General features: G+C 40.4%; 1 pseudogene; it reads left to right on the forward strand.

Moving 5' to 3' along the window:
• The first annotated feature begins 8,850 nt into the window (after nt 1-8,850).
• Nucleotides 8,851-9,417, forward strand: LOC122437014 (annotated as a pseudogene).
• The last annotated feature ends 5,812 nt before the right edge of the window (nt 9,418-15,229 follow it).

Consider the following 15,229-nt stretch of genomic DNA (forward strand, 5'->3'; position numbering starts at 1 on the left):
CAAATTCCTTTGTGCTTAAAATAAATAGAAACTTCTTCTTTCCTGCACTTACTCTTGACTGACTATTGTTTACATTAAAACACAGGAACTCCTGTTCAGTTGTATACTACACATAAATCAAAACCCAACATATAAATTGGTAGAAGACATTTGTTACTCACAAAGCCAATCAAGGATCAATATTGATAATATATGCAGAACTAGGAATCAGTGAAAAAAACCGAAATAACAAAATTGGAAATGTGAACAGGGAGAAAACCCACACAGCATAAGGACACATTAAAAGCGGCTAAGTTTCCATAGCAACTGGAGAAATGCAAAATAAAGTACATCATTAATAGTTTACATTAAACTGTCAAAAACTAAAAAATTAGGTGGTGAATATAGAGGGAAACGATAGCTCTGACAAAGTGTTCTGGTTAAAATGTAACTGATAGTATGAAACACAAATTGAAAAGGTCAATTAAATGTGAGGATTACACATACTGTATGTCCAGCAGTTGCATTCCTATTAGTATACTTGCTGCTACTGCTAGGGCTAAGTCACTTCAGTCATGTCCAACTCTGTGCGACCCCATAGATGGCAGCCCACAAGGCTCCCCCATCCCTGGGATTCTCCAGACAAGAACACTGGAGTGGGTTGCCATTTCCTTCTCCAATGCATGAAAGTGGAAAGTGAAAGTGAAGTCGCTCAGTCGTGTCCAACCTTCAGTGACCCCATGGACCGCAGCCTTCCAGGCTCCTCCGTCTATGGGATTTTCCAGGCAAGAGTACTGGAGTGGTAGTATACTTGAGAGAACTGTTAATATTGCATAAAAAATTCACATTGTTTTAATGGCAAAAAGAAAAAAAAATGTTGATAAAACATAATGACGATCTACCAACCAGAAAATCAATAAATAAATTGTGGTTTATTCATTATATATCTTTTTAAATTAAGGGAAAAAATCTGTAAATCATGGACAAATCATGAAAATACTGATGAATAAATAACAAGTTATAGAAGGATGTAAACAGTAAGATACTTAATAGTGTTTACAGACCATAAATTTGCCCTGAAAACTGTGAATGTGAATGAGAAGGATACTGTTAACTTCAACAATAACTGTAACATTTTATTTCTTTAAAAAATTATGAGGCAAATAAGGAACAATATTAATATGTATGCTGGATGATGGATTCAAGAATGTTATCCTCTACACTTAACAGTAATTCTCAAAATTCTCTAAGCTAGGTGCGTGAATTGAGAACTTCACATATGTGAAGAATCAACAATACATGAATTGAGTACTTCCAAATGTTCAAGCATGATTTAGAAAAGGCAGAGGAACCAGAGATAAAATTGCCAACATCTATTGGATCATAGAAAAAGCAAGAGAGTTCCAGAAAAAATATCTATTTCTGCTTCATTGACTACACTAAAGCCTTTGACTGTGTGGATCACAACAAACTGTGGAAAATTCTGAAAGAGATGGGAATACCAGACCACCTTACCTGCCTCCTGAGAAATCTGTATGCAGGTCAAAAAGCAACAGTTAGAACCAAACATGAAACAACAGACTGGTTCCAAATTGGGAAAGGAATACTTCAAGACTTTATATTGCCATCCTGATTACTTAACTTATATGCAGAATACATCTTGTGAAATTCTGGGATGAATGAAGCACAAACTGGAATCAAGACTGCCTGCTGAAATATCAATAACCTCAGATATCAGATGATACCACCCTTGTGGCAGAAAGTGAAGAGGAACTGAACAGCCTCTTGATAAAAGTAAAAGAGGAGAGTGGAAAAGTTGGCTTAAAACTCAACATTCAAAAAATGAAGATCATGACATCCGGTCCCATCACTTCATGGCAAATAGATGGGGAAACAATGGAAACAGTGACAGACTTTCTTTTCTTGGGCTCCAAAATCACTGCAGATGGTGACTGTAGCCACGAAATTAAAAAGACACTTGCTCCTTGGAAAAAAGCTATGACAAACCTAGACAGCATATTAAAAGCAGAGACATTACTTTGCCAACAAATGTCCATCTGGTCAAAGCTATGGTTTTTCCATTATTGGTTTTTCCAGTAATCATGCATGGATGTGAGAGTTGGACCATAAAGAAAGCTGATGAAGACCATATGAAGACAATAAAGAAAGGAGAAGAACTGATGATTTTGAACTGTGGTGTTGGAGAACTTGAGATTCCCTTGGACTGCAAGGAGCTCAAACCAGTCAATCCTAAAGGAAATCAGTCCTGAAAAATCATTGGAAGGACTGATGCTGAAGCTGAAGCTCCAATACATTGGCCACCTGATGCGAAAAGCTGACTCCTTAGAAAAGACCCTGATGCTGGGAAAGATTGAAGGCAGGAAGACAAGGGGATAACAGAGGATGGGATGGTTGGATGCCATCACTGACTCAATAGACATGAGTTTGAGCAAGCTCCAGGAGTTGGTGATGGACAGGGAAGCCTGGTGTGCTGCAGTCCATGCAGTTTCAAAGAGTTGGACATGATTGAGCAACTGAACTGAACTGAACACTTCTGTATATTTGAAATTTGTGCAATTTAAACAAATAAAAGAAATAATTCCAATAAAGTTATGATACTATAATTGTCATTAATAATAGCAGAAGAAAAAGAAAAACACCATTCTGAGATACTATGAAAAATGAATGAATAATGAATGTTCACCAATGCCTAACTATGCACAGGGAACAAAGTTAGCCTTTACCTATTGTGATTGATCAGTGTTCTTGGTTTTATTTTTAGGTGGGAGACTAAAGGAATATGTGTTCTTATTCACTAATAAAAGGTATTAGGCACCAAGCAACTGAAAAGTTAATGAAATGTATTATATCATAGACAAAAACATCTGTGTAAAGATCAGAACTACTTTCCTTGGGACATTTTTCACAGTACTAATTTGGTTTGTGGATTTCCAAGACAGAGTCATGGTCATGAAAACTAGCTTTGCAATTTAAAAATCTGGATTCTAGTCTTTAAGAATCAGGCAAGTCACTTCAATTTTTTAAACTTGATTACATAACAGTAATATAAATATAATAATACAAATGAAAGCATTCTGTAAAGTGAAAGTAAACACTTATGAAGCATGTTACCTCAGAGTGTGTTCAGTCACCAAGTCATGTCCAACTCTTTGCAACTCTATGGACTGTGGCAAGCCAGGCCTCCCAGTCCCTCACCATCTCCCAGAGTTTGACCAAGGTCACGCCCATTGAATCAGTGATGCCATCCAACCAGCTCATCCTATATTGCCCTCTTCTCCTTCTCCTTTCAATCTTTCCCAGCATCAGGGTCTCTTCCAGTGAGTCAGCTGGTTGCATCAGATGGCCAAAGTATTGGAACTTCAGCTTCAGCATCACTCCTTCCAGTGAGTAGTCAAGGTTGATTTCCTTTAGGATTGACTGGCTTGATTTCCTTGCTGTCCAAGGGACTCTCAAGGTTCTTCTCAAGTGCCAGAGTTCAAAAGCACCAATTCTTTTGAATTCCTTTGAAGGCACTCTGCCTTCTATATGGTCCAACTCACATCCGTACATGACTACCAGAAAAAATCATAGCCTTGACTATATGGACCTTTGTTGGCAAAGTGATGTCTTTGCTTTTTAATACAGTGTCTAGGTTTTTCATAGTTTTCCTGCCAAGAAGCAATGGGCTTCTAATTTCATGGCTGCAGTCAGCATCTGCAGTGAGTTTAGAGCCCAGGAAGAGGAAATCTGTCACTTCTTCCACTTTTTCCCCTTCTATTTGCCATGAAGTAATGGGATCTGATGCCAAGATCTTATTTTTTTTAATACTGAGTTTTAAGCTGGATTTTTCACTCTCCTCTTTCACCCTCATCAAGAGGCTCTTTAGTTCTTCTCTTTCTGCCATTAGAGTGGTATCATCTGCATATCTGAGGCTGCTGATATTTCTCTAGCGATCTTGATTCCAGCTTGTAACTCATCCAGTCCGGCATTTCACAAGATGTGCTCTGCATATAAGTTAAATAAACAGGGTGACAATGAACAGGCTTGTCATACTCCTTTCACAATTTTTAACCAGTCAGTTGTTTCATATAAGGTTCTTACTGTTGCTTCTTGACCTGCATACAGGTTTCTCAGTGGTTAATTCTAACTTCTATAGCTGAGCTGATGTTAATCTGTTTCAAAGGCCATCCAAATCAAATTTGTTTTATTCTATTCAACTTGTAACGTTGAATGTCTGCTCCTACTCAAATACTCAAGAGTTTTATCTTGCTAGGGCAAAGAAGTAGCCAAGTACAGTGATGAGCCTGTTGTCAGGCTCCAGAGCTCCTATCGTAGTAATCTGTTCATTGGTTAAGAGTAGATTAAGTCTGCTGAATACCTGTTGTAACAGAAACTGTGTTAAGGGTTTTTGTTTAATCTTTACAATACCAGTTTTAAAATCTATTACACTCTCCAGATTTTACATGAAGAAACTGAAGTTTAGAAAAATAAAGAAACTTGTCCAAGTTCACATGAGTAGGTCAGAGGCAGAGCTGAGGTTTGGAGCCAGTTCTGTTCAATTCTAGAACCTATTTCTCGTCTCTAGGTCACTCGTTACTGATATGGGATCTATAGATGTGAAGCAGAGAACATAACTTCTAGTCCAATTAGATCTGCAAGCATTTTTATGCCTAAAAGACTGTAATGAATCATAGCTGTAAAACTATAAAATTTAATACTGAAGAAGAATTTAGATATCACCCTTAGTTTATTCTTTTACTTATTTGCATACTCATTTTTTATAGATGTTTATTGATCAATATTTATCGAAGTGGCTACATTAAAAGATAAAATAATAAAATTCAATAATAAATAAATAAGAATTCTCCTTAAGTACTGATCCCCTGGAGGGAATGGCTACCCACTCCAGTATTCTTGCCTGGAGAATCCCATGGACAGAGGAGGCTAGTGGGCTACAGTCCATGGGGTTGCAATGGGTCAGACATAACTGAGTAACTAAACAAGAACAGCAACATGAGATTTTATGCTTTCATGGCTATAACAGCTATTATAGGGTACAAAGATGCATGAGATGCAAATTCTTATCTTTAGCTTGCTGTTCACAAGAACACAACTTATTACAGAAAGTAGTTTGTGTATGTTACATATTATCTAGTCCACCACTGCTATAGATGAGAAAATTGAAGTATAAAGAGGTAATACCTTGAATAACAACTCGATTATCCAGTTTGTCAAATCACGTTGTCACCGACCCAGTGAAGACCAAGGGTCCCTAGTGTATTCCACCTGCTAATATAAACATAATGTACACAAATCAGCTGCTAGGAAAGGGAGTTTATAGTTTTGCTTGTTAAAATAAATAACTTATGTGAACTTTATTAAATGTAAGTGATAGTTCAAAAAACTAGATCTGTTTGACTCCTGAAAGGGATCAGAGAATAAACTTACGTGCCATCTTCCTTCCAGTAAGGGAATTCAGAGACTAGTTGGAAGTATTGTATTACAAAGTCCCTTCCGTTGGCCTGACTAATCACCACAGGGGATGTTTCAGGCCAAGTCTAGGGTTTCACTTCAGTTGTGATCCCCAGACTGAAAAGCCACACTCTCATATTAATCGGCATAAAAACTGGTGCCTTGAAACTTCCCTCAGAGTAGACACTCAAGTTTGGAATCTAAAGCCTGACTGGGATTGTAGACCATGTTCTTCATAACTTCTACCAACTTAATTTAGACCATTTCCACCTGGAAAAGGTTTTATTCAGGTCCTCTCTGCTCACTCTCTCACTAGGATTACATGTCCATGAGGGTAGATCAGATTTCTTTGGAAGTTAAGAAACCTTACAATGATACTACTCTCTTTCCTTCAAAACCAAAGTATGATTTTTCAAGTTTTTGCCATTTGTACTTCCCACATGTGAGCTGGGATCTTTCCACTTCTTGCTATCTGCACTTTTCACCTCGCCAAAGCCACACGACTTCTCCTGATGTCCTAGTGACCTGCTGATGGTCTCCCTGCCGGAGTCCACTCCTGACACAGAGGCACAGAGAACTATATTAAAGTGCCCAGTCATCCTGTGATCCCACCCGACCCCCTGGCCTCCTGGTAACCATTCCTCGGCTTCAGGGTGCAGTAAATACCATTAACATTTCTTCCCCTGGCCTGTAGAGTCCTCTGCCATCTGATTGGCCCTTCCTGTGCCTCCATCCCCATCTTCTCCACCCTCCCTTAAGTCACTGGGCCACAGTCTGCTGTTCTTTAGTTTCCAGTTATACCAAGTGTCTCCTCACCTCAGAAATGTGGCCCTCACTCTTTTCTCTGCCTCAGCTGCTCTCCCGACACTCTTCACTCATTCCTATCTTTTGGATTTCAGCCTAAATCTTCCTTCTAGAGACTCCTCCTCAGCCTCTTTTATTTGTTATCTCAGCCATTTACCTTTTTTCCTATACAAAATTTACTCCCTCAGTGAGGAGAGTAGAAAAGCAATGAAAAGTAAACAAATAAGTGCTATTCACTCTCCAAAAATATTTACCTGTAGTTAGTTGAACACATGCCTTCTCCATCAGAGCATAAGCCCAACAGCAGAGACCTGTCCATCCTTTCCACCACTGCATCCCCAGTTATAAGCACATACCTGCACATAAATAGGGCTTCCCTGCTGGCTCAGCTGGTAAAGAATCTGCCTGCAATGTGGAGACCTGGGTTCAGTCCCTGGGTTGGGAAGTTCCCCTGAAGAAGGGAACAGCCACCCACTCCAGTATTCTGGCCTGGAGAATTCCATGGACTGTGTAGTCCATGGGGTCACAAAGAGTCCGACACAAGTGAGCAACTCTCACTTTCACACATAAATATCTGCTGAGTGAATTAATATAAGAATTCTTTCGATCCTCCTATATATTCACATGTGTATATATATGAATATGAATTGTATAATACATTATTTTGTCAGTTCCGTTAGTTTTTAAATTGTTCTCAGTTTTCTACATAGACAATCGTATTGTCAGGAGTGGGGAAGATAAATGCTTCATAGCTTATCCAAACTATACCAATTATTTTCCTTTCCCATGTTATCATATAGACTGAAACATCTGAGGAGATGCCTCCAGCTCCATCATGGGAAATAGAATAAACCAGCAGGGAGAGCTCCAGACCCCCAATCTTGCCTCAAAAATAAGAACTAAGCTTTTTTTTGGTTTTCTAATTGCTTTGCAAAAGAGTTATGAGGGGAAAAGGGTTCCACTCTCAAAACTAAACTTGAAAATCACTGGGCTAGAACTTCTGGAACAATATAAACAGTGATATCCCAGTCATCCTTGTTTTTTAGAAATGATCATTTATTGACTATTTAATATGAGTCAGGTACAAACTCTATGCATTGTATATCAGTATTTCTCTTTAACAAATAGTTTTTAAAAGACTAAGTGAAATGTCCATAGATGCAGAGAAAGTAAGTACTACAGTGATGATTCAAATTCAAATCTTTCTAATTCTAGCCATTTCTCATAACTACAAAGTTAAATAAGGCCTTATATAGGGAGATTTTGAAATACTTTCTCCCCTTTAGTAATTTAAGAAATTGTATTTTCTAAAAAACGGCCACGACAATATCTCTCATCCCACATAGGCTCCTATGACGTGACTGTGACAGCACACCATCGGGAGGTAGTGCCTATGTCCCCTCATTGTAAGCCGGGGCGCCCTCTGCCCACGCCCGGAAGTGATTCTCTGTAACTCCCAGGACCAGGTCACAGAGAGAATACTGCTTCCGGTTCCGCTGGAGGCTTGCCTCAGTTTCTAGACACCATGACGTGAGGAAGCCCAAGAAGCCTTGGCGGCTGAATTCCTGGCTGGCAGGCAGGTGAAACTAGCTTGCCAGTCATGCAAGTGCATCATCTTGAAAGTAGATCCTCTAACCCACCCTTCCCATACTCCGTTGAGTTGCCCCAGCAAACACTGCATGGAGCATAGGTGAGCTGGTTTTACTGAGTCCTGCTTAAGTTGCAGATACACAAGCAAAACAAATACTGGTTGTTGCTTCAAGCCACTAAGCTTTGGGGTGGTTTGTTAAGCAGCAATGGATAACTAAAACAGAAGACATACATTCTATACACCAGAAAAGGTGAAAAAATTCTGCTAACGCTCAGGTTTTTGAATATACAGATTATATATATTAGTATCAAGAACAAAAAAACATTGACAAAGCAAAAAGACAACCTACTGAATGGGAGAAAATATTTGCAAATCGTATGACTGATAAGGGTTAATATCCAACAGCTCATATAACTCAATATTAAAAAAAAAAAAACCTCAGTTGAAAAATGAGCAGTAGAACTGAATAGACATTTTCCAAAGAGGAAATGCAGGTGGCTAATAGGCACATGAAAAGATGCTCACCTTCAGTAATCATCTAGGAAATGCAAATCAAAACCTCAATGAGATATCACCTCACACCTGTCAGAATGGCTATCATCCAAAAGAACAGAAATAACAAATGTTGGCAAGGACATGGGAAAAAGGGAGCCTTGTTACACTATTGGCAGGAATGTACTTTGGTGCAGCCACTGTGGAAAACAGTAAGGAGATTACTAAAAAAAATAAAAATAGAATTACCATATGATCCAGCCATTCCACTCCTGGGTGTATATCAAAAAAAAAAAAAACCACTAGTTCAAAAAGACAAATGCACTCCGATGTTCACAGCAGCATTATTTATAACTGCCAAGATATGAAAACAACCTAAGTCTGTCAACAGATGAAAGGATAAAGAAGATGTGGTACAGGTGAGGGGCTGACCCTCAACGTCACCTGCCCACCATGGGGCTGGCCCTGGCCTGCCTTGCCTGTCTCAGAGGGCCAGGATAAACACAGCAGTGATGCTGATGCTGGCAAGCAACCTGAAGCGCGAGGACAGTCTCTAAGGTCCTGGGAGTCAGCCACAGCCTCTGACTCCACTCGGGGGTTTCTGTGACAGACAGGCTGTGTGTTCAAGAGCCTGCAGAACTTGAAGCTGATTTACCTTATAAGTGTAAAGTGCATTTTTCTGACCCAAGAAAGCTGCATTCTTTACAGCTCTCACCCCAGATAAGGGTTACTAACAGGTTGGAAATTTTCAGTTTGAAGCTGAGGTTTTCGATGCATACAACACGGTGCCTCCCAAAGTGAACTGCTTGACCCAAGTCTGGCAACCCCAACTCCACTGGGAAACGTGAGATACGTCTGAGGGCACTGACTGGGCCCCCAGAAGGATGCTGAAGGATGTTGTTTGGGGACTAAACTCTTTGTTTACTGACGCTTTGAATTTTGGTGATCCACTGGATATAGAAGCTGCAGTACATCATTTGGGGGACAAGGAGGTCTTCCAGAATAAAGGGGAAGACTACACGAAGCGCTACACCGGAGGATACAGGGAGAGGACTGCAGGGCCCTGGAATATGCCTTAGAAGTTGGTCTCCAACCAGAAGAGAGCCTCCTCCCGAGTCCTCAGCTCCCCTCAGTCTGGCTGGGCCATCCGAGTCCTGTGACCACATTGTCCTGATGAAGAGCGTCTTCCAGACCACCCATTGCAGACAGAGAGTTGCACATAAATATAGCCAGAAAATATATTTGGGGTTCTAAAGAGTTATCTGCTTACCTTAACATGTTTATTTTTTGAAACTATACTGCATGAGCTGTTGATGAGATTCTCGAGAAGTTGTAATGAACTCAGCATTGAGGCTTGAGCTTGCTTTTCCCCTTCAGAGTTAGTCCTTGCACGGGTGTCGCTAAGGATGTGCTCAGCGGCAGTTCACAGATTGGCACTCAGAACCCCGCTACAGACTGTGATTGGAGGCGAATTCTCCTAGCTGCTCCCACGAATGTCGGCCCTGCTTAGACGCTGTGAAGCTTCCCAGAGTACAGAGCCATTCTCGGTAGAGCTCTTACTGCAATGTGTATTTTACTGAATTTGGAAGAAATAATCCATGTCCCAGGGCTTCTCTGGTGGCTCCGAGGGTGAAGAGTCTGCCTGCAGTGCGGGAGACCTGGGTTCGATCCTTGGGTTGAGAAGATCCCCTGGAGGAGGGCATGGCGACCCCCTCCAGTATTCTTGCCTGGAGAATCCCCATGGACAGAGTAGCCTGGCGAGCTACAGTCCATGGGGTCTCAAAGAGTCAGACACGACTGAGCAGCTGACCACAGCACGGCCATCCATGTCCCAAGAGTTCCCGGTGCTGGAGAAGAGACTGCGGACCGACCCGGGCACCGCCCACGGGAACCCACGGTGATCGGAGGCCAGGAGCCAGCAGAGAGGTCTGGCAGTGGCTGTGGTGGCCTGGCACGCCTTGTGGTCTCCCTGCAGTTCACATCAGGGGATGTGCTACCCTCCACTGATACCCCTGTGAGTCCCAGAGATCTCCTCTCCACCTGGCAGGACTCACTGGTCTGATGTATTTTTGGGTGCTGTATTCTCATCCTCTGAACCTCAGCCTCACGCTCCTCACAGTGCGTGGCTTCCAGGTGATGCATGGTGCTCGACAGGAACAGATTTTGTCTCTTAAAAAAGGAAGAAGAAGAAGCGGTTTATATATACAATGAAATGCTACTTGGTCATAAGAAAGAATGAAATTTTGCCATTTGCAGCAATATGGATGGACTTGGAGGGCATTATGCTAAATGAAATAAGTCAGAGAGAGACTGACTGAATGCTATCACTTATATATGGAATCTAAAGTAGAACAGGCTAATGACTATAATGAGAAAGAAGCGGACTTACAGATACAAAGAACAAACTAGTGGTTACCAGTTTAGGGAGAAAAGTGGTGAGGGGGACCAAGAGGTACAAACTATTAGGTATAAAATAAACTACAAGGATATATTGGACAACATGTGGAACACAGGCAATATTTTATAACTAAAGATGGAGTATAAGCTTTAAGATTGTGAGTCAGTGCAGTGTATACCTGTATACCTGTAGCTTACATACCTGTAACTTACATAGTATCGTGCATCAACTATACTGCAATATAAAATATTAATCTCATCCCCGAAAAGAAAAAAACATAGTGCTTTTATGCTATCTTTCATTAACCTATTACTGTTGTGGTTTACAACATCAATCCTCTCCTTAAAGAATTATATTTTTACATTTGCAGAATGCTTCAAAACCATGCTTTTATTGTTCAGTTTTAACTCTTTTAAGCTATGTCTTTACTATTCTTGAATTCTTAATTTTGACCCATCCTCAAAGTTCTGTAAACATTGATAATTGGCATTTAGCTTTAGAGAGAACAGCTTGATTTGCGTTCTTCTCTAGAATGTATACTTTTCTGTGTTTTAAAAGCTTCAATTCAAAAAAATAAAAAATAGGACTCTGTGAGAGAAGGCGAGGGTGGGATGTTTCGAGAGATCAGCATCAAAACATGTATAATATCTAGGGTGAAACAGATCACCAGCCCAGGTTGGATGCATGAGACAAGTGCTCAGACCTGGTGCACTGGGAAAACCCAGAAGGATCGGGTAGAGAGGGAGGTGGGAGGGGGATCGGGATGGGGAATACATGTAAATCCATGGCTGATTCATGTCAATGTATGACAAAAACCACTACAATATTGTAAAGTAATTAGTCTCCAACTAATAAAAAATAAATAAATAAATAAAAGCTTCAATTCATGCAAAAAGCTTGTTTTGTCTTTAATATTCAAGAATTTTGCCTGAGTATACCTAGGCATGTGTTTCATTTGTTTTTAGTGAGCCTTTTTAAAAGATTATTTATTATTTTGGTTGCCCTGGGTCTTCGTTGCTGCATGCGGGCTTTCTCTAGCGGTGGTGAGTGGGGGCTGCTCTTCGTTGGGGTGAGTGGACTTTTCATGCAGTGGCTTCTCTTGTTGCAGAGCACAGGCTCTAGGCATGCAGGTTTCAGTAGGTGCAGCACAGAGGCTACAGTAGCTGTGGATCCTGGGCTCCAGAACGTGGCTTCAGAAGTTGGGGCACATAGGCTTAGTTATTTCCCAGCACGGGGACTCTTCCTGGAGCAGAGGTGGAGCCTGTGTCCCCTGCACTGACAGATGAATGCTTATCCACTGGGCCACCAAGGAAGTCTTAGTAAACCTTTTTAAAGCTTCAAACAAATATTTCTTTAGCTCAAAAATTTCTGTCATTTAATTTTTAATTGCATTCTTCTGGTTTCATTTCCTGCTCTGGAATTCCTATTTTGCATACTTACATCTGTTGGACTCCTTATTTCTTATCTTTTCTCTCATTATTTTCAAATATTTGTTGTTTTCACACGAGTCTTGAGAGAACTCTCAAGGTTGTTTTTTTTTTCCAGCTTCACTAATTGATTTTTTTTTCCAGTATAATTTAGGGCAGTCATTCCTTCAGCCGGGGGTGAACATGCCAAAGACATTTCTAATTTTCACTCAATCTTTCCAGACCTCAAATTTTTCCTTATTCATGATAATCAATCCTCATTTTGGAGATGTACTATCTTCTTGTGCCCTATTGAAAACAAGGTTTTAAATCTTTTAAAATGTTTGCTCTTTGCTTGTGATATACTTTGGTGCAATTTAGTAGGAAAAGATAAGCAGTGCCAGGAATGGAAACTGACAGGAGAAATACTTGGCAGTACTGTGTATTGTGATTCTGAGTACTGATGCATCTGTTTTAGATTCCAGGGTTAATTATGGACTGTTATCAATCATGGCTCTAGTTTCTAACATATCTCATGGAGAATATGAGGCATAAAAGGAAACTTTTAAAAAATAGCAATGAGAAAAGCCGAGGCAGACTCAATGTGCTCTCATAAGGATGGGACATCCTTGCAATGCAACACCATGTAGCCGTTATGATGATACATTTATTGACATGGAAAGATGTTTGCAGTACACAGTTAGTGCTAAAAGCAAATTTTTAAAAACATATGCAGCCTGATCCTATTTTTTGTGAGCAAAGTAGCATACATATTAGTCATAGTCACAGGCTAGAGATTGTAATCTTTTTGTTCAAAATGGAGCTTCCCTGATAGCTCAATTGGTAAAGAATCCGTATGCAATGCAGGAGACCCCGGTTCAGTTCCTGGTTCGGGAAGATCCCCTGAGAAGGGATTCTTGGGCCTCCCTTGTGGTTCAACTGGTAAAGAATCCGCCTGCAATGCAGGCGACCTGGGTTCGATCCCTGGTTTGGGAAGATCCCCTGGAGAAGGGAACAGCTACCCACTCCAGTATTCTGGCCTGGAGAATTCCATGGACTGTATAGTCTATGGGGTCACAAAAAGTTGGACAGGACTGAGCAACTGTCACTTTCACTTTGTTCAAATCAGTTCCATTTGCTAAATCAATACAAACTTGCAGTCAGTAGAGGGCGCAAAGAGAGAGAGAAAGAAGTGAGGTAAAAAAGCTGATATGTGAGTAAGATGAAAATTTTCATAACGTAAAGATTATTCTGATTTTCTCTCCCTTTGTTTATCAAAGAAAATTTCAAAAAGATCATAGAAGCATAATTGCAGGTGGACTATCACTTATTCTGCAGAATGCTTGGTGTTAGCTAGAGAGTCAAAGCATGTACTTTTAGTGGGTAAAGGGAACAGAAAATGATACAGTGCCTATTTTGTTCCAGGCACTAACGTGTACATAGTACACTGTAGTATACTACACAGAACATATTTTGATATTGCATCAGACATTGCAAACAGATTAACACAGTCTTGACGGGGTTTTGATTAAACTACATATCTTGGAGATACTGACTAAATCTCACAGCTACAGATCACTTTATAGTTATTAAATGCTTTCAGACTTACTGTTTATTTTCATACAACATTCTGTAGAACAGGCTCTTCTTTTAAAGATGAAGGTGGGGTGGTTTATGGAGGTATGGCAAGATTAGAGATTCTCTCAGCAAGGTTTTTATGTTTGGGTATGCTGATTTCCACATGCTGTCTCTCAAATAACCAAAAAATCTTAAGACATAAACAGCACACATAAACATAAAAGAAGAGAAGTGACCCCATGAAAGAACCTCATGATATTAGCAATAATTAATACCAATATATGTCAAAAGATTTGTGTTCTCCACTATTTTTTAAATAGGATTTGACATTATAACTCACATCTCTGACTCCCGGATTAATTAATCTAGATATGGTGGTTTCCAAAAGCCAATGTTATGAGAAGGCTCAATAGAGGACTCCTGTGACCACCAGAAGAAAGAGGGGCCCTCAGCCCTATAACTACAAGGAGCTGAATTCTGCCCAAGCCCCAGGAGCTGGGAAGAGGGTCCCGAGATCCAGAGAGCAATACACCCCACAGATATCCCGATGGCAGCCTTGTGAGAGCCTGAGCAGGAAACGCAGGATGGTCTACAATAAATAACCAAACTGATCACATGGACCACAGCCTTGTCTAACTCAGTGAAACTATGAGCCATATCATATAGGCCCACCCAAGACAGAAGGAGCATGGTGGAGAGTTCTGATAAAATAGGGAGAAGGGAATAATAAACCACTTCATTCTTCTTGCCTTGAGAACCCCATGAAAAGGCAAAAAGATAGGACACTGAAAGATGAACTCCCCAGAATGGTAGGTGCCCAATGTGCTACTGGAGAAGAGTGGAGAAATAGCTCCAGAAAGAATGAAGAGGCTGAGCCAAAGTGAAAACAACACACAGTTGTGGATGTGACTGGTGATGGAAATAAAGTCTGATGCTGTAAAGAAGAATATTGCGTAGGAACCTGGAATGTTAGGTCCATGAGTCAAGATAAATTGGAAGTGGTCAAACAGGAGATGGCAAGAGTGAACATTGACATTTTAGGAATCAGCAAACTAAAATGGACTGGAATGGGTGAATTTAATTCAGATGACCATTTGCCTACTACTATGGGCAAGAATCCCGTAGAAGAAATGGAGCAGCCCTCATAGTCAACAAAGAGTCCGAAATGCAGTGCTTGGATTCAATCTCAAAAACAACAGAATTATCTATGTTCATTTTCTGGGCAAACTATTCAATATCACAGTAATCCAAGTCTATGCCCCAACCACTAATACCAAAGAAGCTGAATTTGAATGATTCTATGAAGACCTACAAGACGTTATAGAACTAACACCAAAAAAAAAAAAAAAAATATGTCCTTTTCATCATAGGGGACTGGAAAGCAAAAGTAGGAAGTTAAGAGATACTTAGAGTAACAGGCAAGTTTGTCCTTGGAGTACAAAATGAAGCAGGGCAAAGGCCAACAGAGTTTTGCCAAGAGAACACACTGGTCATAGCAAACACCCTCTT

Source organism: Cervus canadensis, chromosome 1, assembly GCF_019320065.1.
Source record: "Cervus canadensis isolate Bull #8, Minnesota chromosome 1, ASM1932006v1, whole genome shotgun sequence".
Classification (NCBI taxonomy): Eukaryota; Metazoa; Chordata; class Mammalia; order Artiodactyla; family Cervidae; genus Cervus; species Cervus canadensis.